This window comes from Peromyscus maniculatus, chromosome X, assembly GCF_049852395.1.
Source record: "Peromyscus maniculatus bairdii isolate BWxNUB_F1_BW_parent chromosome X, HU_Pman_BW_mat_3.1, whole genome shotgun sequence".
NCBI lineage: Eukaryota > Metazoa > Chordata > Mammalia > Rodentia > Cricetidae > Peromyscus > Peromyscus maniculatus.
Window position 1 is genome coordinate 107,694,372 of NC_134875.1, and position 24,485 is coordinate 107,718,856.

Genomic DNA, 24,485 nt, shown 5'->3' on the forward strand with positions numbered 1-24,485 from the left:
TTCTTCCACCTCTGGGAATTGCCTCTTCTATCCAAGCCTCATTACTATAGTTAAGAGACTCAACGCCATTAGTATACTGAATCCATTCTTCCAAAGGAGCTTATCTGACCTTTAATGGCATAAGTATTCCTTTTCATTCTGTATTAGCATTGTTGAATGCCAAGGACTCAGTTAATACTTGTTTTAATCCTTTATCTGACACAGCTTTTGTTATAGCTGTGGTCTGTCTTTGTAATCAATCAATGAATGATTCTTGCAGTCTCTGAAATATCTTTGTGTACACTTCAGTTGGTTTTCCTGGTTCTCAAATTTTTTCCCAAGTATTTAGAGCTGCTGTATGGCATATGGATATTGTATGCTCATCATAAGTGGCTTACACATTCCTATCAGCGAAAAGTCCCTCACCAAGAATTTGATCTTGGTAGATCTCAAAACCTCTGATTTTACCATGTTGCTCTAAATCTTGCCTCTTCTCTCAACCAGATTTTCCATTGTAACTGCTGGCTATATTCTAGAACAGCTGAAATTAATTGATTCCAGTCATCTGGAATGATTCTACGTGAAGCAGACCATGAATTTAACATCTGTCTTATATGTTGAGTGTATGCCATACATGACTATCGCTTCCTTCATATTTTTCAAAATGTCTCATTGAAGTAAGTTGTAATGTATATTCCACATATGGCTCAGGGTGTCTATCATCTCTGGCCTTTCATAGAGGATGACAGGATAAGCCATTGTATGAGAGCCATCTGGAAATATTACAACCTGTATCGTCTTTCCCTTTTGCTTATCATGTCCCTTGTTATCTTTACTCAGAGTTTTTTCCAGGGCTTGTAAATGAGCACCTAGTGTCTGTCACAGTGAATTAAACTCCTCTGTTGCAATAAATTTCATGGCATCATGTAACTTTTTATGTTCTTCTGAAGCACATGATTCCATGGACCTTATTTTATCAGTTAATGATAATCTTTCATTGTAAAGTGTCTGAGCAGTGACAACGTCACTTTGGAGAGTTGTTGTCCTGTCCATTAAGTATTCATATTTACTATAAATAAAATCAAACCTGTTTGTATATTTATTATTAATAGACTGGAGTTCTTGTACCAAGTTAGCAGATTCTAAACTAAGGAGTCTGTTATTTAATTCTGTATTGTTCTCTTGTAAATCCTGGTTAGTAGATTTTAAAGCAAGAATCTATTTATTCAAGTCTTTAGTTGTAACCTGTAAAGTCTGGGTAGCAGATTCCATAGAAAGAATCCTTTTGTTTAAATCTTGGTTGCTATCTTGCAAAGGCTATATCAGTTCCAATAATAAGCAATCTTTGTTATTATTAATAAACCAGTTTTTCAATGTTATATAAATTATGGTAATGGCCAAAAATGGTGTATGCTAGATACATTCCAGGAAATTCATACTTTTCCTGTAATATTTCATCCATCTTATGTACAAAGAAGTTATTGAATCCTTGTGAAGTAATATTTACTGCCATATTTTGAGAAATATTGGAAATTTGTAAAGAAAAATTTAATAAGTTGTTTATTTATTAATCAGTTTTAAGGTGTAAAAATTATCCAGTACTCTTATCTGCTCATGTGATTGTTTGGATGTAGCAATGCAGTTCTGCCATTAGGTGTCACTGGTGTATCGCTAAAGCAGCTTCCGTCAAAGACTTTTTTGCCTGTTTTTGCTTAAATAGGCTATAGTTTAATTTTAATAATGGGGCTGGCTGCGGGCATACTCCAGCAGGCTCCCTTGGTGTGGCGTGGAAGGCCGCAGCGACCCTGGCAAGCACGTGAACTCCTCAGCTCAGTCAGGGTTGCTCTCACCGATCTGGGAGCTAAGCCTGCCTCAGAAGCAGAGTCAACCATTCCCTTGCATGGCAGATGCACACGCTCAGGGACCAGATTTGCTGCAGAGTTTTTTTTTTTTTCTTAATGTCTGCCCACCCATGCACAGCGGCTATATGGAACCCAGGGAGTGGTGTGTGGTCCATCTGGCAACTCTCTGGTAGCTGAGCACCAAGCAGGACCCTAACAATGAGCCAGGGATTGCATACAAGGGGCCTGTGGCAGATAGGGGAGTGCTGCTGTGTCTGGAGTTGGCACCAGGGCACAGGGAATGTGCTGGCACTGCTAGAGTGCTGTGTGTTTGTGAGGCTCTGGGTTGCTGGGAAGGGTTGGGGGAGAGAATTTGCCCCATGTTGAGCGCCAGGTATAACTATTTAATGAGGCATTTCCACACAATTTATCTAGTAATCAAGAAAGGTTTATTTCTGAGATAACTTACAGCCAATAGGGGTTGGTTACAGGATCCAGAAGAAATGAGGTACCATACAGCAAAGAACTCTGGCTTGGTCTCCCATCCAGATTTTAGGACCATGAGATATCCAGAAGGGGCCAAACATGTACACACCTCAAGTCTTAAGGGGCTCCCTCTCAGACACACCCCAGGGCAGGTCCACCCAGGGGCAGGTCATAGGCAGGTGTGGCAGTTACATGCTGTCACTCTAAGAGCAGTGTTTCAAGGTCAAAGCTGGAACAGCTACCCACTACATTCCACCCTATCTAAGGATATATAGACTAATATGGAATGCAGAGTGTAATAAGTAGAAATATCCTTCCAGTGTTGATTGTATAATGCCAAATGACCAACCCTGAAAACATGCCTAAAAGGAACATACAGACTGAGCAGGCTATATTTATGGATTTAGGAAAACGTATCTATAAACATATAAGTATATGTATATAACAACAATTAATGAAAAAGGAGCCATGAATTTAATAGAGGCAAATAGAGTGTATTGCATTTAAACTGATGATTCAAATATATTAATCTTAAGAAAGTTTATAAAAGTTCAATATAATACCACCACAAAAATGGACACATAAATGAGTAGCACAAAGTAGAAGACCCAAATATGAGTACTCATTACCATAGAACCATCAGATATTTGACAAAAGGCAAAATTTTACACTGAACAAATGACAGCATCTTCAACAAATGATGATGGAAAACTCAAATGGTTATGTGCAGTCAGTGAAACTAGAGTAGACCTACATCTACCACCCTGCAATGGTAATGTCCAAGTGGACCAAAATCTCAATTTGAACACTGAAACTACTAAAAGAAAACATAGGCCATAAAAGGTACAAGTGTACAAAAGGATGTCCTGAACAAGACTACATTTGTCAAGAAATTATGGTAAAGAATTGACAAATAGGACTTCATAAAACTGAAAAGCTTCTGAACTGCTACAGAAACAATCAATGGAGTGAAGAAAAAATTCATAGAAAAGGAGGGAACCCTTGCCAGCTCTATATCTGACCAAGGATTGATATCCATAATGGGCATAGAGCTCCAAAAATGGTCAAGGAAACAAATGTTCCAATTACAAACTTGAGTGGAAATCTAATCAGATTGTTTTCAGGAGAAGAAAAAAATAGCAAAGAAATACCTCAAAAAGTGTTTATCATCCTTAGCAACCATGGAAAAGAAAGATAAAACAATTTTTACCTTCTTGAGTAAATTTGAGGGCCCCTAGGACCCATCCCTGGGGAAAAACCAGTTCCCGGGAACCCCCACCCAACTCTGTCTCAGTTGCTGGCCAGCAGGCAAAATTCCTGTGGGAAGACCCCCCTCACCAAAACCCCCCAGGGAACCCTGCAATCTATATGCCCTGCCCTAATACCCATCCACCTGAGACCCCAGCAACTTCCTGAAGCATGGAAACCAAACCACTAGCTCTCATTGGACCAAGAGTTGCTGGCCAGCAGGCAAAACTCCTGCAGGAAGGCACCCCACACACAAAAATCCCCCACTGGACCCTGCAATCTACATGCCTTGCCCAAATACCCATCCACCTGAGACCCCAGAAACTTCATGAGGCAAGGAGACCACACCACCAGCTCTCATTAGACCAAGAGGTGAGGGACTCTGCTCATACCCAGAGACTCCTGCCCCTAGGACCCATCCCTGGAACACAACCATTCCCCGGGAACCCCAACCCAACTCTGACCAGTTGCCAGCCAACAGGCAAAATTCCTGTGAGAAGGCCCCCCAACACCAAAACAACACACTGGACCCTGAAATCTATGTGCCCTGCCCCAATACCCATACACCTGAGGCCCCAGCAACTTCCTGAGGCATGGAAACCAAACTGCCAGCTCTCATTGGACAAAGAGCTCTCATTGGACCAAGAGTAACCTCCTGAGACAGGGAATCCACCAGCCCTCATTAGACCAAGAGTGGCTTTCCTGAGACATAGAATCTGCCATCTCTCATTGGACCAAGAGAGGCTTCCTGAGACACCAAATCTGTCAGCTTTGACTGGACCAAGAGCACTGATAATGCCAAGGATGGTTCCTTGAGTCACAGAATCAACTAGTTTGGATTGACCCAAGAGCATCTCCCTGAGACACAGAATCTGCCTGCTCCAAGTAGACCAAGAGCTAAGATTGGACCCAGAGGTGGCCTCAGAGACACAGATACAACAAACACAGAGTGGACCAACAGCAACTCTCTCAGACACAGGCACCTCTTATACCCATTAGAGGAGGAGATGGGCAGACATCAAGGCAAAAATACATACAACACCATAAAGAGCAATACGGCATCACCAGAACCTAGCATTGTCCAACAGGAAGACCTGAACATCAGAAGGTAGAAGAAGCAAAAGACAGTGACCTTAAGAATAGCATCATGAAGATGCTAGAGGCCTTTCAAGAAAAAAATGAAAAATGAAATTGAGGAAAAGACAAACAAAAAATTGGAAGAAATCAATAAATCTCTTAAAGAAAGACAAGAAAACCATGAAAAAGCAATTAAACATCTGAGGAAAACAGTTCAAAACCTGAAAATGGAAATAGAAACAATGAAGAAGACACAAACAGATGGAATGCTGGAAATAGAAAATCTGAGTACACAAACAGGAAACACAGATGCAAGCATAACCAACAGAATACAAGAGATGGAAGAGAGAATTTCTGGTGCAGTGAATACAATGGAGGAAATAGATTTATCAGTCAAAGAAAATACAAAAGGCAAAGAAATCATAACACAAAATATATAGGAAATCTGGGACACCATGAAAAGACCAAAGGTAATAATAATAGGGATAGAAGAAGGAGAAGAATACCAACTCAAAGGCAAAGAAAACATACTCATTAAGATCACAGAAGAAAACTTCCCCAACTTAAAGAAGGAAATACCTATGAAGATACAAGAAGCCTATAGAACACTAAACAGACTAGACACCCCTGACAAAAGTCCAATCACCACATAATTAAACCACTAAACCTACAGAATAAAGAAAGAATATTAAGAACTGTTCCCTGAGACAGAGCCTGCCAGCGCCTGACTGGACCAAGAGGTGAGTCTTTATCCTCATACCCAAATACCCCAGCCCCTAGGATTTGGACCCAGGGGCACAACCCTCTGACCCTACACCCCCACCCATTGCAGTTCCAGCTTCACGCAGGTTGGCAGACAGACCTCCTGCACACAGGTCAGACCACGACCATCCCCCATCAGACCCTGTAACCCAAGACCCACCTTCCACAAATTCCACCCACACTCTGAGACTGCAACTGTTCCCTGAGACAGAGCCTGCCAGCACTGAACTGGACTAAGAGGCTAGTTGGCAGGTAGACATCCTGCAGACAGGTCAGACTACCACCATCTACCACATGCTAAGACTGCAGCTACTCCCTGAGACAGAGCCCACTAGCGCCAATTGAACTAAGAGATGCTCCCTAAGATAAGAAGTCCTTCAGCATCAACTAGATGAAGAGCTCCAATTGGATCAAGAGTATCAATCAGAACAAGAGAGGCTCCGTCAGACACAGACACCACTTGCACCAAGAGGAGAAAGAGATGGGTAGACACCAGTGCAAAAATACAGTCAACAACATAAAAACCAATATGGCTCCATCAGAACCTACATCACCAAGACCTGAACATCTCAACACAGAAGAAATGGAATACATCTAACATAAATTTAAGAAGATATTAGAGATCTTAAAAGAGGAAATGAAAAATTCCCTTAAAGAAATCAAAGAAAAGTGAAACAAAAAATGGGAAGAAATCAGTAAAACCCTTGAAAGCCAAGAGAAAGCAATTAAACAAGTGAGGGAAACAGGTCAAGATTTCAAAACTGAAATGGAGTCAATAAAGAAGACACAAACTGACGTAATGCTGGAAGTGGAAAATCTGAGTAAACAAACAGGGACTACAGATACAAGTATAACCAACAGAATGCAAGAGATGGAAGAGCAGATCTCTGGCATTGAAGATATGGTAGAGTAAATAGATTCATCAGTCAAAGAAAACACTAAAACCAACAAAGTCATGACCCAAAATGACCAGGAAAATTGGGACACCATGCAAAGACCAAATCTAAGAATAATATGGATAGAAGAAGAAGAATACCAACTCAAAGGCACAGAAAATATATTAAACAAAATCATAGATGAAAACTTTCCCAACCTAAAGACAGAAATGCCTATAAAAATATAAGAAGGTTACCGAATACCAAATAGACTGGATAAAAAAAAAGGCCCCTTGCCACATCATAATCAAACCATTAACATACAGAATAAAGAAAAAATGTTAAGAGCTGCAAAGGAAAAAGGTCAAGTAACATATAAAGGCAGACCCATAAGAATAACACCTGAATTCTCATTGGAGACTCTAAAAGCCAGAAGATCCTGGTCAGATGTTATGCAGATACTAAGAGACCATGGATGCCAACCCAGACTATTATACCCAGTAAAACTTTCAATCAACATAGATGGGGTAAACAAAATATTCCATGATAAAACCAGATTTAAGCAATATCTCTCCACTAATCAAGCCCAACAGAAAACACTTGAAGGAAAAATCCAACCTAAGGAAGTTAGATACACCCATGAAAACACAGGCAATAGATAGTCCCAAACCATCTAATACCATAGAAGGGAAACATACAATACTACCACCAAAAAAAATAACAGGAATTAACAACAACTGGTCATTAATATTCATCAATATCAATGGTCTCAATTCACGTATAAAAAGACACAGGCTAACACAGAGAAAATCCGACAAGATGAAGTCTCAATTCTGAATATTTGTGCCTCAAATACAAGGGCACAGACATTTGTAAAAGAAACATTACTAAAGCTCAAATCGCACATCAAACCCAATACACTAGTAGTGGGAGACTTCAACACCCCATTCGCATCAATGGACAGGTCTGCCAGACAGAAATTTAACAGAGAAATAAGGGAACTAACAGACATTATGACTCAAATAGGCTTCATAGATATCTACAGACTATTCCACCCTAACACAAAATAATATACCTTTTTTTCAGCACCTCATGGAACCCTCTCTAAAATTGACCACATGCTTGGTCACAAAGTAAATCTCAAAAGAAACAAAAAAATTGGAACAATCTCCTATGTCTTATCACAGCACCATGGCTTAAAGTTAGACTTGAACAACAACAAAAATTACAGAAATCCATCAATGTCATGGAAACTGAATAATGCCTAATTTGAGGACTGAAATCAGTAAAATAGAAACAAAGAGAACAATACAAAGAATCAATGAAACAAAGAGTTGGTTCTTTGAGAAAATCAACAAGATAGACAAGCCCTTATCCAAATTAACCAAAAAGCAGAGAGAGAGAGCATCCAAATTATCAAAATCATAAATGAAAAGGGAGACATAACAACAGACAATGAGGAAATCCGGAGAATCATCAGGTCATACTTCAAAAACCTGTACTCTACAAAATTGGAAAATCTGAAAGAAATGGATGATTTTCTCGATAAGTACCACATACCTAAGTTCAGTGAAGACCAGGTAAACTATTTAAATAGACCAATAACCCCTAAGGAAATAGAATCAGTCATTAAAAGTCTCCCAACCAAAAAAAAAAAAAAGCCCAGGACCAGATGGTTTCAGTGCACAATTCTACCCGATTTTCAAAGAAGAGCTAATACCAATACTCTTCAAATTGTTCCATACAATAGAAACATTACCAAATACTTTTTTATAAGGCTTTTTATGATGCTACAGTTACCCTGATACCCAAACCACACAAAGATGCGACAAAGAAAGTTAATTATACACCAATCTCCTTCATGAACATTGATGCAAAAATACTCAATAAAAAACTGGCTAACTGAATTTAGGAACACATCAAAAAAATTAACCACCATGACCAAGTAGCCTTCATCCCAGGGATGCAAGGATGGTTTAACATATGAAAATCTGTCAATGTAACACACCATATAAACAAACTGAAAGAAAAAACTTGCATGATCATCTCATTGGATGCTGAAAAAGCCATTGACAAAATCCAACACCCCTTCATGATAAAGGTCCTAGAGCAATAAGGAATACAAGGAACATACCTAAACATAATAAAGGCAATTTACAGCAACCTGACTGCCAACATCAAATTAAATGGAGAGAAAAATCAAAGCAATTCCACTAAAATCAGGAGCAAGACAAGTCTGTCCACTCTCCCCATACTTATTCAACATAGTACTTGAAGGTCTAGCTAGAGCAATAAGATATCAAAAGGAGATCAAGGGGATACAAATTGAAAAGGAAGAAGTCAAACTTTCACAATTTGCAGACAATATGATAGTATACATAAGTGATCCCAACAATTCTACCAGGGAATTCCCACAGCTAATAAACTCCTTCAATAAGGTGGCAGGATACAAGATTAACTAAAAAAATCAATAGCCCTCTTATATACAAATGATAAATTGGATGAGAAAGAAATCAGAGAAACATCACCCTTTACAATAGACACAAATGATATAAAATACCTTGAGGTAACTCTAACTAAGCAAGTGAAAGACCTGTATGATAAAAACTTAAAGTCTCTGAAGAAAGAAATTGAAGATATCAGAAAATGGAAAGATTTCCCATGCTCATGGATAGGTAGAATCAACATAGAAAAAATGGCAATCTTACCAAAAGCAATCTACAGATTCAATGCAATTCTCATCAAAATCCCAACACAATTCTTCACAGATTTGGAAACAACAATGCTCAACTTCATATGGAAAAACAAAAAACCTAGGATAGCTAAAAGAATCCTGTACAATAAAGCAACCTCTGGAGGCATCATGATCCCTGACCTCAAGCACTACTATAGAGTTATAATAATAAAAAAAGCTTGGTACTGGAATAAAAACTGACACGTGGAACAATGGAATCAAATTGAAGACTCTGACATTAATCCGCACACCTATGAACATATGATTTTTGACAAAGAAGCCAAAAGTGTAGCATGGAAAAAAGAAAGCATCTTCAACAAATGGTGCTGTCATAACTGGATGTCAACATGCATAAGATTGCAAATAGATCCATATCTCTCACCGTGCACAAAACTTAAGTCCAAGTGGATCAAGGACCTCAACATCAAACCAGTTACACTGAAATTGATAGACAAGAAAGTAGGAAGTAGTCTGGAATGCATTGACACAGGAGACCACTTCCTAAATATGACACCAGTAGCACAGACACTGAGAGCAACAATTAATAAATGGTACCACCTTAAACCGAGAAGCTTTTGTAGAGCAAAGGACAAGGTCAATAAGACAAAACGACAGCCCAGAGAATGGGAAAAGATCTTCACCAACCCCACATCTGACAGAGGGCTGATCTTCAAAATATATAAAGAACTCAAAAAGCTAGACTTCAAAATACTGAACAATCCAATTAAAAAGTAGGCTACAGAGCTTAACAAAGAATTCTCAACAGAAGAATCTCAAATGGCTGAAAGACATTTAAAGAGCTGCTCAACATCCTTAGTCATCAGGGAAATGCAAATCAAAACAACTCTGAGATACCATCTTACATCTGTCAGAATGGCTAAGATAAAAACACTGAAGACTGCTTATTGGAGAGGATGTGGAGAAAGGGGAACACTCCTCCACTGCTGGTGGGAATGCAAATTTGTACAGCCACTCTGGAAATCAGTATGGCGGTTTCTCAGAAAATTAGGAATCGAACTACATCAAGACCCAGCCATCCCACTCTTGGGCATATACCCAAGGAATGCTGATTCATACCATAAAGATACATGCTCAGCTATGTTCATAGCAGCACTATTTGTAATAGCCAGAACCTGGAAACAACCTAGATGCCCATCAACGGAAGAATGGATGGAAAAAATGTGGTACATATACACAATAGAGTACTACTCAGCAGAGAAAAACAATGAAAGCATGAAATTTGCAGGCAAATGGATGGAACTAGAAAATATCATCCTGAGTGAGGTAACCCAAACCCAGAAAGACAGTCATGGTATGTACTCACTCATAAGTGGATTCTAGATATAAAATAAAGAACAATCAGACCACAACCCATAGAACCATGGAGGCTATATATATACTATGGAGGTCCCTAGGATGACTGTGGCTTATAATAAATTTCTGTTCTACTCAATTATTGAAAAAAAAATACCCAAATGAATGGAAACACATGAACTATGAACCAAAGGCTGAGGGGCCCCCAGCTGGATCAGGCCCTCTGAAGAGGTGAGACAGTTGATTGGCTTGATCAGTTTGGGAGGCAACTAGGCAGTGGGACCAAGTCCTGTGCTCATTGCATGAGTTGGCTGTTTGAAACCTGGAGCTTATGCAGGGACACTTGGCTCAGTCTGGGAGGAAGGGACTGGACCTGCCTGGACTGAGTCTACCAGGTTGATTGCAGTCCTCAGGGGAGGATTTGCCCTGGAGGCAGTGGGAATGGGGGGTAGACTGGGAATAAGGGGAGGGTGTGGGAGGGGGGAGAATAGGGGAACCCATGGCTGACATGTAGAACTGAATGGTATTGTAAAATAAAATAAAATTAAATAAAATTAAATTTTAAAAAATGAATATTAAGAGCAGCAAAGGAAAAAGGCCAAGTGACTTATAAAGGCAAATTCATCAGAATAACACCTGATTTCTCAATGGAGACTTTGAAAGCCAAAAGGAACTGGACAGATGTAATGCAGACAATAAGAGACTATGGATGCCAGCCGAGACTAAAATACCCAGCAAAACATTCAATCATCATAGACAGAATGAACAAGACAAAACCAGATTTAAACAATACCTATCCACAAATGCAAAATACAGTAAGCACTAGAAGGAAAATTCCAACCTAAGGATGTCAGATACACCCACAAATACACAGGCAATAACCCCATAGGAGTAAATCCCAAAGAAGAGAAATACACACACACTACCATCAAAATATAACAGGAATTAACAATCACTGATCATTAATATCCCTTAACATCAATGGACTTAATTCACCTATACAAAAACACAAGCTAACAGAATGGATACAAAAGCAGGAACCATCTTTCTGCTGCATACAAGAAACACACCTCAAATTCAAAGATAGACACTACCTCAGAGTAAAAGTCTGGGAAAAGTCTTTCCAATCAAATGGTCTTAAGAAGCAAGCTGGTGTAGCTATCCTAATATCCAACAAAATAGATTTCAAACTAAAATCAACCAAAAGAGATCAAGAAGGGGATTGCATACTTATCACAGGAAAGATCCACCAAGATGAAGTTTCAATTCTGAACATTTATGCCCCAAACACAAGGGCACCCGCATATGTAAAAGAAACATTTCTAAGGCTTAAATCACACATCAAACCCCACACACTAATTGTGGGAGACTTCAACACCCCACTCTCACCGCTGGACAGATCTGCCAGAATAAAACTTAACAGAAAAATAAGGGAATTAACTGATGTTATGACTCAAATGTACTTAATTGATATCTACAGAACATTCCACCCTATCAAAAAGAATATATGTTCATCTCAGCACACCATGGAACCTTCTCTAAAATCGATCACATACTCGGTCACAAAGCAAATCTCAACAGATACAAAACAAATGGAATAACCTCCTGTACTCTATCAAACCACCATGGCTTAAAGTTAGACTTCACCAACAACAAAAATTTCAGAAAGTCTACAGTCTCATGGAAAGTGAATAGTTCCCAAGAAATGGACAATTTTCTGGATAGGTACCACATACCTAAGTTCAGTGGAGACCAGGAAAACTATTTAAACAGACAAATAACCCCTAAGGAAATAGAATCAGTCATTAAAATTCTCCCAACCAAAAGAAGTCCAGGACCAGATGGTTCCAATGCAGAATTCTACCAGATCTTCAAAGAAGAGTTAATACCAATACACTTTAAATTGCTCCACACAATAGAAACAGAAGAAACCTTACCAAACTCCTTTTATGACACTACAGTTACTCTGCTTTCCAAGGTAAACTAAGATGCAACAAAGAAAATTACAGACCAATCTCCCTCATGAACATTGCTGCAAAAATATTCAATAAAATATTGGCAAACAGACACCAAGAACACATCAAAACATTTATCCACATGATCAAGTAGGCTTCATCCCAGAGATGCAAGGTTGGTTCAACATACAGAAGTCTGTCAATGTAATATACTATATAAACAAACTGAAAGAAAAAAACCACATTTTCATTTCATTAGATGCTAAAAAGTCCTTTGACAAAATCCAACACCCCTTCATAATAAAGGTCTTGAAAAGAACAAGAATACAGTGAACATACCTAAACATAATAAAGGCAATTTAGAGCAAGCCAAGAGCCAACATCAAATTATATGGAAAGAAATTCCACTTAATCCACCAAAATTCCACCAAAGCAATTACATTAAAATCAGGAACAAGACAAGGCTGTCTACTCTCCCCCATATTTATTCAATATAGTACTTGAAGTTCTAGCTAGAGCAAGAAGACAACAAAAGGAGATTAAGGCGATACAAATTGGAAAGGAAGAAGTCAAACTTTCACTATTTGCAGATGATATGATAGTATACATAAGTGACCTCACAGATTCAGTGAAGGTACTCCTACAGCTGATAAACTCCTTCAGTAATGTGGCAGGATACAAGACTAACTCAAAAAAATCAGTAGCCCTCTTATATACATATGACAAATGGGCTGAGAAAGAAATCAGAGATACAGCACCCTTTATAATAGCCACAAATAATGTAAAATACCCTGAGGTGACTCTAAGCAAGTGAAGGAACTATATGATAAGAACTTTAAGTCTCTGAAGAAGGAATTTGAAGAAGATATTAGAAAATAGAAAGCTCTCCCATACTCGTGATTAGGTAGGGTTAACACAGTAAAAATGGCAATCTTACTAAAAGCAATCTACAGATTCAATGCAAATCCCATTAAAATCCCAACACAATTCTTCACAGACCTGGAAAGAATAATACTCAACTTCATATGGAAGAAACAAAAAACCCAGGATAGCCAAAAGAATCCTGTACAATAAAACAACCTCTGGAGGCATCACAATCCCTGACCTCAAGCTCTAATATAGAGCTACAGTAATAAAAACAGTTTGGTACTGGCATAAAAACTAGCATGTGGACCAATGGAATGGAATTGAAGACCCTGACAATCCGCAGATGTATGAACACTTAATTTTTGACAAAGAAGCCAAAACTGTATGATGGAAAAAGGAAAGCATCTTCAACAAATGGTGCTGGCAAAACTGGATGTCAGCATGTAGAAGGCTGCAAATAGAACCATATCTGTCACTGTGCACAAAACTTAAGTCCAAGTGGATCAAAGACCTCAACATAAATCCAGTTACTCTGAACCTGCTAGAAGAGAAAGTAGGAAGTAGTCTTGAATGCATTGGCACAAGAGATCACTTCCTAAATATAACACCAGTAGCACAGACACTGAGAGAACAATCAATCAATGGGACCTATTGAAACTGAGAAGCTTTTGTAGAGCAAAGGACAGTCAACAAGACAAAGTGACATCCTACAGGATGGGAAAAGGTCTTCACCAACCCCACATCTGACAGAGGGCTGATATCCAAAATATATAAAGAACTCAAGAAATTAGACGTCAAAATGCCCAACAGTCCAATTAAGAAATGGGCTTTAGAACTAAACAGAGAATTCTCAACAGAGGAAGCTCAAATGGCTGAAAGACATTTAAGAAATTGCTCAACATCCCTAATCTTCAGGGAAATGCAAATCAAAAGGACTCTGAGATAGCAGCTTACATCTGTCAGAAGGGCTAAGATCAAAAACACTGAAGACACTTTATGCTGGAGAGGATGTGGAACTAGGGGAACTCTCCTCCACTGTTGGTGGAAATGCAAGCTTGTACAGCCACATTGGAAATCAATATGGTGCTTCCTTAGAAAATTGGGAATCAATCTCTCCCAAGACCTAGCTATACCACTCTTAGGCATATACCCAAGGAATGCTCAGTCATATAAGAACACATGCTCAACTATGCTTATATCAGCATTGTTTGTAATAGCCAAAACATGAAAACAACCTAGATGCTCCTCAACTGAAGAATGGATAAAGAAAACATGGTACATATGCACAATGGAATACTACTCAGCAGAGAAAACCAATGACATCATGAGGTGTGCAACAGGCCAAAGAATGGATCTGGAAAAAAATCATCCTGAGTGAGGTAATGCAGACTCAGAAAGACAAACATGGTATGTACTCCAACATAGGAGGATACTAGATGTAAAACAAAGATGACTAGACTGCTACTCACAACTCCCGGGAGGCTACCTAGAAAACAGGACCCTAAGAAAGACACAGGCTGCCAGAACCCCAAGGAACAAAACACCCATCCAACGAAGACAAATCCCGAACCTGGTACCTAGACCTGAAATCATCCCAAATCCAGATGCCTAAATGACAGCATAAGAACACACTCAATAGTAGGCAAAGCGATATGTCACTACCAGAGCCCAGCTTTCCTAATACAGCAAGCCCTGAAAATTCAAAGGTGGCTGAAGTACATGAAAAAAAACTTAAAACCAACCTCATGAAGATGTAGAGCTCCTTAATGAGGAAATGAATAAATTTCTTATAGAAATTGAGAAAAAGGCAAACAAAAATTGGAGGAAATGTATGTCTTTTCAAGAAAGCCAAGAAAAAGCAAACAGTTGTAGGAAATGAATAAAACTATTCAAGACTTGAAAATAGAGATAGAAGTAATAAAGAAAACACAAATGGAGGGAATTCTGGAAATGAATAATCTAGGTGAGCAAATGGGAACTACAGATGCAAGCATCAACATAATATAATATATGGAAGAAAGACTCTTAGGCATTGAAGATATGATAAAAAGAAATAGGTGTATCAGTCAAAGAAAATATTAAATCTAAAAAAATATTGACAGAAAACATCCAGGAAGTCTAACTGATGGGATTATTTACAGGAATACTGGTAAGGGATTACTTATAGGATGGTTCAAGAGCAGTTGCATCATCAAAAAGCCAACCCCAGGTCTGAACAGATGGTTCTGTTGATAAAGACACTTCCAGCCAAGCCTCATGACATGAGTTCAATCCCCAAAACCTACATGGTGGTAAAAGAAAACCAGCTCTCAGTGGATATCCTCTGACTTCTAAGGATGCTTTACTTTAAAACTCCCTCAGTAATCACTCACATATACAGACAAATACACATAAAGCAAAAAGCCCACCTCAGCCTGAGTCACAGCTCATCAACACTGTATCCCTGGACCTTTTTGTATGACTTTGCAGGTCACTCAGCTCATCTGAGAATATTCTCAACCTAGAAATTGTTGCTTCTTTTCTTTCTTATTCTCTCATATATTACATCTTGAATGCAGTTTCTCCCAGTCCCCATACCACTTCCCCTCTCTCCCACTTCCATTTTCTTCAGGTCAAATGGTCCTCACACACTACAAAATATGGAAAGTTCTACACCTTGATCAGATCTCTATAATTATGGATACTTCCTGCCACCTTGCTGCAAGCTGCAGGAAAATATAATGGAATTCACCTACTATCACAAAAGCTACTACTTGGAAAAGTCAAGGACTTTTCTGAAGGTCAAGCCATGTCTTACAAAGTCTTGGTGATATTTTACCATATATATATATATATATATATATATATATATATATATATATATATATATATATATATAAAATGCCAGTTCCTACAATGATTTCCTTGAATGTTATGTATGCTTCCAAGAACTCATAAAAGTGCATTTTATCTGAAATATACCATGCATCCAAGGCCAAACTATCTCCTGAATTAAGTTAAATTAAACTCAGACCCTCCTTTCTTATACAGCCTTGGTGGTATTTATACTAACATTATAGACTCCTAACATTTTAACTAACCATTTCTAGGACTGTAGATTGAGCACATAAATTCCCTTTCTGATATTTTAGCTCTTATTCGTCCTCCTCCTTTACCACTCCCCTTTTGGCTTGTAAAAGGAGCCTGACTGTCACTTCCTAAGGAAAACTCCTGTCTGCCTTTATGACCCTGTAAGAATTCAAGCCTGGTGACCTTGCTTTAGCTAGAGTACTGCTATTGCATGGGTATATAACTGTTAACCTCAAAGACTTAGAGAGGATTCTGACTGGAGAACTAGAAGAATGAAATGGATGATGAGGAAGAGCCAAATGAAGAAGAACAAAATGGGTAAGAACAAGATGAGAAAGACCAAGATGGGGCAGAACTAAGATGAGAGAATTAAGATAGAACATAGAGGGGATGGCAGATAAACGTAGAGAGAACTCAGGCAAGAAAGGAGATAGGCATGAGAACAGAACTGTAGCTGTGTAGGTAGAATTTTATCCCAGAGAAATAAAATAGATGGACTAAGAGCTTGGTGTACTTAGATTCATTTGGACTCTTTTTAGCTTCCCTTCTAAACCCCTGGGAAGAAGATTATTAAGGCTTGTCCTTAATAATATTTGAGACCATCTCTCCAAATTTATCTTCTATTAAAAATCGTAAGCCCATGTCAGGATTCTGAAAAAGGATTTAGGGTCATGATATCACTTCACGCATTCCTCCTTGTAATGGGAACAATTCAAATCTCCCTTCCTTGCCTTCTGCCATCATTGTATGTTGGAATGGTTACTGAGTCTAACATCTTAGCAATGCTTCATTTGGGAATTTTCCACTAAAGTTCTTACAATGGTAGCATGCATTCCAACAACTTGAACCCAGGTCACTCCTCTGCCATTCCTTATTTCTGATACTATGGCCTCCATAAAGCACTGTGAATGGATTCCTATCTCATTTTTCTCCTTAGGCACTTTAACATGCACCTACATATCTTCTTCCTCTATGCTAGTGATTCTCAACCTGTGGGTTGTGACCCCTTTGGGGGGGATGAACGACGCTTTCATAGGGGTCACATATCAGATATCCTTGCATATCAGGTATTTACAACATGATTCATGACAGTAGAGAAAATTACAGTTAAGAAGTAGCAACGAAAATAATTTAATGGTTGAGGGTTACCACAATATGAGGAACTGTATAAAAAGGGTCAGCACATTAGCAAGTTTGAGAAACACTGCTCTATGCTTTAATGGGGTAAAATTTTCTGAAAAAAAAGAGCAATAAAAAACCTCAGACTCTAAATTCAGCTCAGGAGGCAGAGGCAGGTGTATCTCTGTGAGTTCGAGGCCAACCTGGACTACAGAGCGAGATCCAGGAAAGGTAAAAAGCTACACAGAGAAACCCTGTCTAGAAAAACAAAAAATAAATAAATAAATAAAAATAAATTCAGCTATTTAATGGAAAAGTTGGTGCAATCACTTCCCCTGGGGCTGGGTTGCCTTCTATCTGCTGTCTGAGAACAAACAATGAATGAGGTAGATCTCCTGGATAATAAGGTTTTTTAATAATGTTTGTCAACTTCCCACCCATATCTCCAGTATATATTATGAAGACTTGGTATTTTTTCACCAGAAACATACCTGTTTACAATGTGGAACAAGAGGATCTTGTGTGGTTTTATTTGCCTACCAGTTTTCCTCAGAATCCTCTTACCACAGCATAGCTTCCATCCATGTGGGAAAAGTTTGGGTCCAGCTCAATGGTTCTTAATAGAGGGATGCGCTATGTGAGAGGCTATTTGGCAACATATGTGCATTGCTGAGTTCTTCACAATGCGGGGATAAATAGAAAGAGCTAGTGTCTCCTAGTGGGCAGTGCCCATGGATGCTACTAATTTTGCTCCATTGCACATCATGGACTCCTGATCGCCCAAATCCCAACACAGTCATTGGTGCCAAAGCTCAGCGGTCTTGTTCCACCTTCAAGGCTGTGTTAATGCTAAGGACCCACAGTGGAGATATGATTGCTTTCCTGTTTGTAGATGTGAGCTTATTAAAGAACCTTCTTTAAGGTCTGGAGTTGGTCATGTACATCTATGCAACTTGGATTCTAGGTGCACTCTTTCCTGCCTTTGTTTGTCAGAAGTATCTGTTTGTATGATCTTGGCCTATAGATTTCCAGAAATGAAGATCTTCAAAGACGGGAGTGCATTTGTAGAGTAGAGGAGGCCATAAGCAGGTGACACACCCACGGAAATGAAGTGAATGCTTTATTTTAAATGAGTAGATGAAGTTTACGTGCACTTATGGAATATCTTGAGGAGTCTTCTGGCAGATGTTGCTGATACAGGAGCCCTCAGCTCAGGCTATCATTGAGGCAATCAGGGCTTTGGTTTCAGTAACCATATCTCATACAACAACCCAAGAATGCTGATGAGTGAAAGCACAGCTGTCAGCATCCCAAGTGGGAACACGTGGGTTTTCCGCTTCCTTACCAGATCATGTTTTCTAATGGGAAACATTGCTGGGAAGTCAAGGGTGCTTTTACCATAAATGTCCACTACATAATTCCCACTCACAGCCAAAACTGTGCAAATGATGTTGAGACTCATACAAAAGATAGAAGTGTTGTAGCACAGGACCACAAAATCAGGGTATGGGGCCCTGATCTGCCAGACCATAATGGCCAATGAGCTGAAAAGAAGGACTACAGGCTGTATAAAATTAGCCATTGTGATCAGGCCCCGTGCATACTCAATTTCTATTGGAATGGTCCAGTTGGAGTTCATAGCACTGTGCACTGGCATCCTGGTTATTGAACCTGATTTGTTGACTTCTTGATAATAATAAGCTTCCCACAATCCAAGGTACATTCGGTTTATAACCTTGCTGTTGAATTCCCACAGGCGCCAGTATCTACTTGTAGCTAGGCTTATCTCAAAACCCCAGACCATAAAGCTGCAAATGAGGCTTGTCAATCTGAAGATCCACTTCTTCTCTTCAGCAGAACTGTAGATGATGTCAGAGAAGTGTGGAATCAACCAGGAACATCAGAGAAAAGAGAAGACACATTATGAGTCACTGTTGAGAGATAGTTCTAAATAGCCATTTTGTTTCTCCTGTCTAAAAGTTGCATTTAAGATTTCTTAATATGTATTACTGCTGTATATACTATAGATAAGAATAAAAGAAAGAGATTGGAGACTGCTCAGTGGGTAAGAGCACTTACTATTCTTGCAAATGACTAGAGATTTTTTCTCAGCACTCTCCTTGGACAGTTCATAACCACCTCCAGGGGACACAATGTCCTTTTCTGGCCTTGAAGGGCATGGCAGCCATATGCACTCCCCCAACAAACACATAGGTTTATAAAAAAGAAACAAAACAAAACATTTTACAATTATTATTTGAGGTTTGGGGTGTTTTTCTTGCATGTACATCTACCCACCACTCAGATGCCCAGGGCCTGTAGAGTCCAGAAGAGAGTTTCAGACACTGGGACTGGAGTTACAGCTGGTTGTGAGCCACTGTGTTGGTGTGGAGAACTGACCTCTGATCCTCTCAAAGAGGAGCCAGTGAACTTATTTATATCAATGAAATATAAGCGACTTATTTACATATACAAAGATTTTATTCATTTTTAGTTTGAAAGATGAAAGGAAACTGGTTATCTATGCAATTGGCTTTGGTAGGCACTGACATTCTTATTTGAATACTTGTTACAATTTGTAAGATTTTTATTAAAGAAATCTATAGAGATTTTAATAATTAAAATCAGAATGGGTATGATCTTGAGGATCTATTTAAAAGATGGATCTGGGGAATATAGTTAAGTGGCGTAGTCATGGCCTAGTATATATTGGACCCTGATTTCTATCATCAGTAACACATCTACACAACACAACACACACACACACACACACACACACACACACACACACACTCATTATGCATAAAACAGAAATCATGGCAACCTTCATGGATTTTTTGTCCCTATCACTTGTTCAAATTTATACCTTTGGATAATCAGATTCACTTTGTTAAAATATGCAAAGTATGTTGATGTATTTTACACGAGCAAATATTTTCTGTGAAGCAAAATTACATTTCTAATTGGTACTGTGAACCATGTTATCAGGATGTATCATCAGTCCAAATTCTTGTGTGCAAGTGAAAATGGTCAGACAAAAATTATGTCCCAGAGATCTCAGCTGGGGTGTTCTGCAGAAAGGGAAAAAGATGGAGTCTTCCAGTCAGTAGAAATGTGGACTATATCAGTGGCTGCATATGAAGAAGGCTTCAGGGAACCTACAAACTATATTTCCTTACCCAGGAACATTTTCTCTCACATATTCACTATGTTCCTAACTTAATGAAGGCACAGATGTCCTTCTTGAAAAGTTACACCAATAAGATGGATTGGAATTGATAGCCAGCTTGGTTAATACACTGTCTACAGAATAGTTTTGAGCGAGAGTGAATCAGGATTCAGATTGCTGAAGAGTTGGTGCTTTCCATGTCTGAAACCTGTTGGGTGGGTGCATATTTATTCTTCAGAACAAATTTGATGGTCATGGTGTAGCTCTTTCCTTAGATCTTACCTCTGTGTTTCATAGGTGAGTTTATACATTTGGAAGATGGATCCAGATGGTCTTAGTTACTTTGTAGTAACAAGAAATATTGAATTGGGTGGGGAATTATGGGAGAAAATGAAGCACCTGCAAGAAAAAAAGAGGAGAGAAAAGAAAGAGAGAAATTTACTGTGAGGCAGAGTGTGAACCACATAACACATCCTCACCAATCCTTAGGACAGAAAACCATCCTCACCATCCAGTTCTATGGATTTACATATGGGTTTTTAAGCAAATATTCAACAGTAAACTTTCAGTCCCACAAGCCCCAATCCCTGACTCAGATGCTATCTCCAATCTCAAAGAAAAAATTTGTTGTCTCAAAAGGAGTCTCACTGGGTATACAAACCACTCTTCAGGGCAGGTCCCATGACCGGCAGTACATGACAACACAAAATGAACTCAATGACATATTTGGAGGTTCCTTGTCTCATAATGCTTTGAATGAGCATTCTTTTTCTGCTTCTTTTTCTCTCCTCTTTCCTCCTTTTTTAACGTTACAGGTCTGCTTTGGTTTCCAGCATTGTGCTTTTATGGGATTTCTATGTGTCCACATGTATGTGCTCCTGTAGCTATATGTGTTTCTTGTGCTTTGGCTCTTTCTCCTGGTAGTTTGTTTGCTTCATCTTTTTTCCAGTTTGTTTTTATTTTATTTTATTTTTAGATGTCCCTTTGCATTCCAATGAAAGAGAGAATGGGTGTGGATTTGTATAGATGGGGAGTCAGGGAGATTCTGGGAGGAGCTGGGGGATGGGAATCCATAACCAGAATATATTGTATGAAAAAGTATTTTTCAATAAAAAAAACTCTCAAGCCTCATGAAACTGAAATAATAGGCACATAGCTATGATCTTAAACATTAAGTTAGGCTCAAAGTACAAAATGGTGGAATATTATACTTGTGTTCAGCAAGTTATAGAGATATAATGGATAATCTAGTCTCCTTATAGCTCACAGTCAAATGCAGCACTCCCTGGCTCTGCTAATAGTAGATGAATTTATTCACACAAAAAGATTGCTGACAAATACATGAATTCTGTGTTATATGCAGCAATGGTCAACAGTGTTCATCTCTGTCCTATAAAAGGAAAGTGGTGAATGGTAGAAATTTGTAAAACATGTCAAATATTTTCCTCCTTATCTCAACTTGAATAAAACCTTGTATGCACAATACTCCTTTCTAAGAAGAAAAACACAGAACTTCAAATGAAAGTGTGAGACACTTAAAAACCTTTGTGCATTGCCAGTGGAGCAGGCAGTGTAGAAAACTAAATAGTCACCCTTCACAGATAAAACAGAATTACCATGAGAATTATCATTTGAGTTTTGGGGCTTCTTCCCAAAAGAATTCAAGCGTTATCTTGAACATGTGTTCATTTAACAACATTCTTGGCACTATTCACAGTAAGCAAAGGTGTCACCATGTGTATGTTCCTTGATGGCTTAAGGCATATACAAATCTGAAGGAGGAAATTCTGACACGCTACTTAATATGTGAGATCTTTGAGAACATAATGGTAAATGAACGGAGAAAATCACAAAGGAGAAAATATTACATCACTTCACACATATGAGACAGCCTGTAGAGTAAAATCCACAGAGATGGAAAGTACAGTGGGAGTTACCAGGGACTGGGCAGGATAAATCTTCAGATGAGGAGGACAAAAATGTTCCAGAAATTTCTATTAACAATTAAATGACCTTATGTCACTGAACGGTACACTTCCAAATCAAGACAGTTGGGTGTTTGTTGCATGTATTCCCATAGTAAATGTGCACATCATCAAAGGATAAGAAGGTGGGGAGGATCTGGGAGGAATTGAGGGTGGGGAAAAACGTGATCAAAATACAATGCATGGAAAAAATTGGTAAAAGTTTTTTTTTAAATAATATAATTTATAAAGCTCTAAGATGAATTCAATTTATAAAAGGAAGATTACCCTGTGGGTTGGCAGCACCATCATTTGGAGTATTAAGTCATAATTTAACCATTTCATTTCCTGGCACATATTCAATAGTATGACTGTTTACATATAAAGGAAGATGTGGTGGTACACATCACATGATCCAATGCTGGGATTCATTCCTTTTCAAAGGGTCTCTCAGAATGACTTACCTGAAGATACATGAGCACAGAGTCTAGAAGACAGTACTGAAAGGATAAGGATGACTGTATATCAAAGGCAAAATTAAGATGAGCAGATTTTGGGATCCATCCAATGGTGTTTAAGTTCTTCCTGGAGACTATCAGCTGTTTAGAGTAAACGGACACCCAAGAAGTCTCAAGACTCTCAAAGATAACTTCCAGTGTGGATAAATGTCAATGGTTGCTTAGTACAGAGAAATAAGTAGTTCTAAACATTCTAATGTTTCCATGATGACTTGGCCTAGATGGTGGATTCTGAGGAGTGAAAATGTTCTAAGACTAATAATTCTAAAGAGCCAACACCTATTGTCCCCTTTGAAACGTTGACATATCTTTCTCAATGAGAAATCTTTTTATGGTCCAATATCAAATAACCAGTGTAATTTATGAAGGTCATAAGGAGGAAATTTGATAAAAATGGAACAAAAAACAATTATTATTAATAATTTACTAAATTATTAATAAAACTATCACCTGTAACTAAGGTGCTTTGTCAGATAAATGCTACTGGGGTCGGGAGAGGGCATTTTTCTTAGGGGACTGGTCCTTGTTAAGATGTCTATAATCGTGCTCGCTTCGGCAGCACATATACTAAAATTGGAACAATACAGAGAAGATTAGCATGGCCGCTGCGCAAGGATGACATGCAAGTTCGTGAAGTGTTCCATATTTTTAAACCTCATCCAATGACTGAGGGAACCAGATGCAGAGATCCACGGTCAGGCCCCAGGTGGAGTTCCAGGAGTCCAATTGGTGAGAAAGATGAGGGTTTGTATGAGTGAGAATTGTTGAGACCAAGGTCGGATAAAGCACAGGGACAAATAGCCAAACAAATGGAAACACATGAACTATGAACCAATAGCTGAGGAGCCCCCAACTGGATCAGGCCCTCTGGATAAGTGAGACAGTTGATTAGCTTGAACTGTTTGGGAGGCACCCAGGCAGTGGGACCGGGACCTGTCCTCAGTACATGAGCTGGCTGTTTGGAACCTGGGGCTTATACAGGGACACTTGGCTCAGCCTGGGAGGAGGGGACTAGACCTGCCTGGACTGAATCTACCAGGTTGAACTCAGTCCCCAGGGGAGTCTGCCCTGGAGGAGATGGGAATGGGGGGTGGGCTGGGGGGAAGGCAGGGGAAGGGGTAGGATGGGGGAGAACAAGGGAATCTGTGGCTGATATGTAAAATTAAATTCAATTATAAAATAAAATAAAAATAAAAATAAAAGATGTCTATAATCTAGTGGAGGACTCTGAACCCAAGAATAGAAGAACAACAACAATTCAATTCTATGGTCTATGTACAGGGGACATGAAGTTGGGATGTGGATGTGGTGTGAAGGATCTGGGAGGAATGACAGACTAGTAGGAACAAAATGCATTGTACACATAGTTTTTTTTTAATGAACAGAATGTAATAATAAACGTATTTTTTAAATGAAAGGAGAGAATAGAAATCCCACAGTGGATTGAAAGAAATCTAGCTCACTTTTAAAGCCAGCATCTTTTCTGAAAAAAAAAAAATCAGAACAGC

The 24,485-nt window shown here is 38.9% G+C and overlaps 1 long non-coding RNA gene and 1 other non-coding gene across 2 annotated transcripts; one reads left to right on the forward strand and one right to left on the reverse strand.

Annotated features, from left to right (window-relative positions):
- Positions 1 to 17,719: 17,719 nt before the first annotated feature.
- On the reverse strand, positions 17,720 to 23,171 carry LOC121825722 (uncharacterized). The gene is made up of 3 exons (XR_013047957.1): positions 22,924 to 23,171; positions 20,778 to 20,894; positions 17,720 to 19,185 (listed from the first exon to the last, which is right to left on the reverse strand). It is a non-coding gene; the product is annotated as an uncharacterized LOC121825722 (long non-coding RNA).
- Positions 23,172 to 23,520: 349 nt separating this feature from the next.
- On the forward strand, positions 23,521 to 23,627 carry LOC121825885 (U6 spliceosomal RNA). Its single transcript, XR_006068260.1, has one exon. It is a non-coding gene; the product is annotated as a U6 spliceosomal RNA (small nuclear RNA).
- Positions 23,628 to 24,485: the final 858 nt, after the last annotated feature.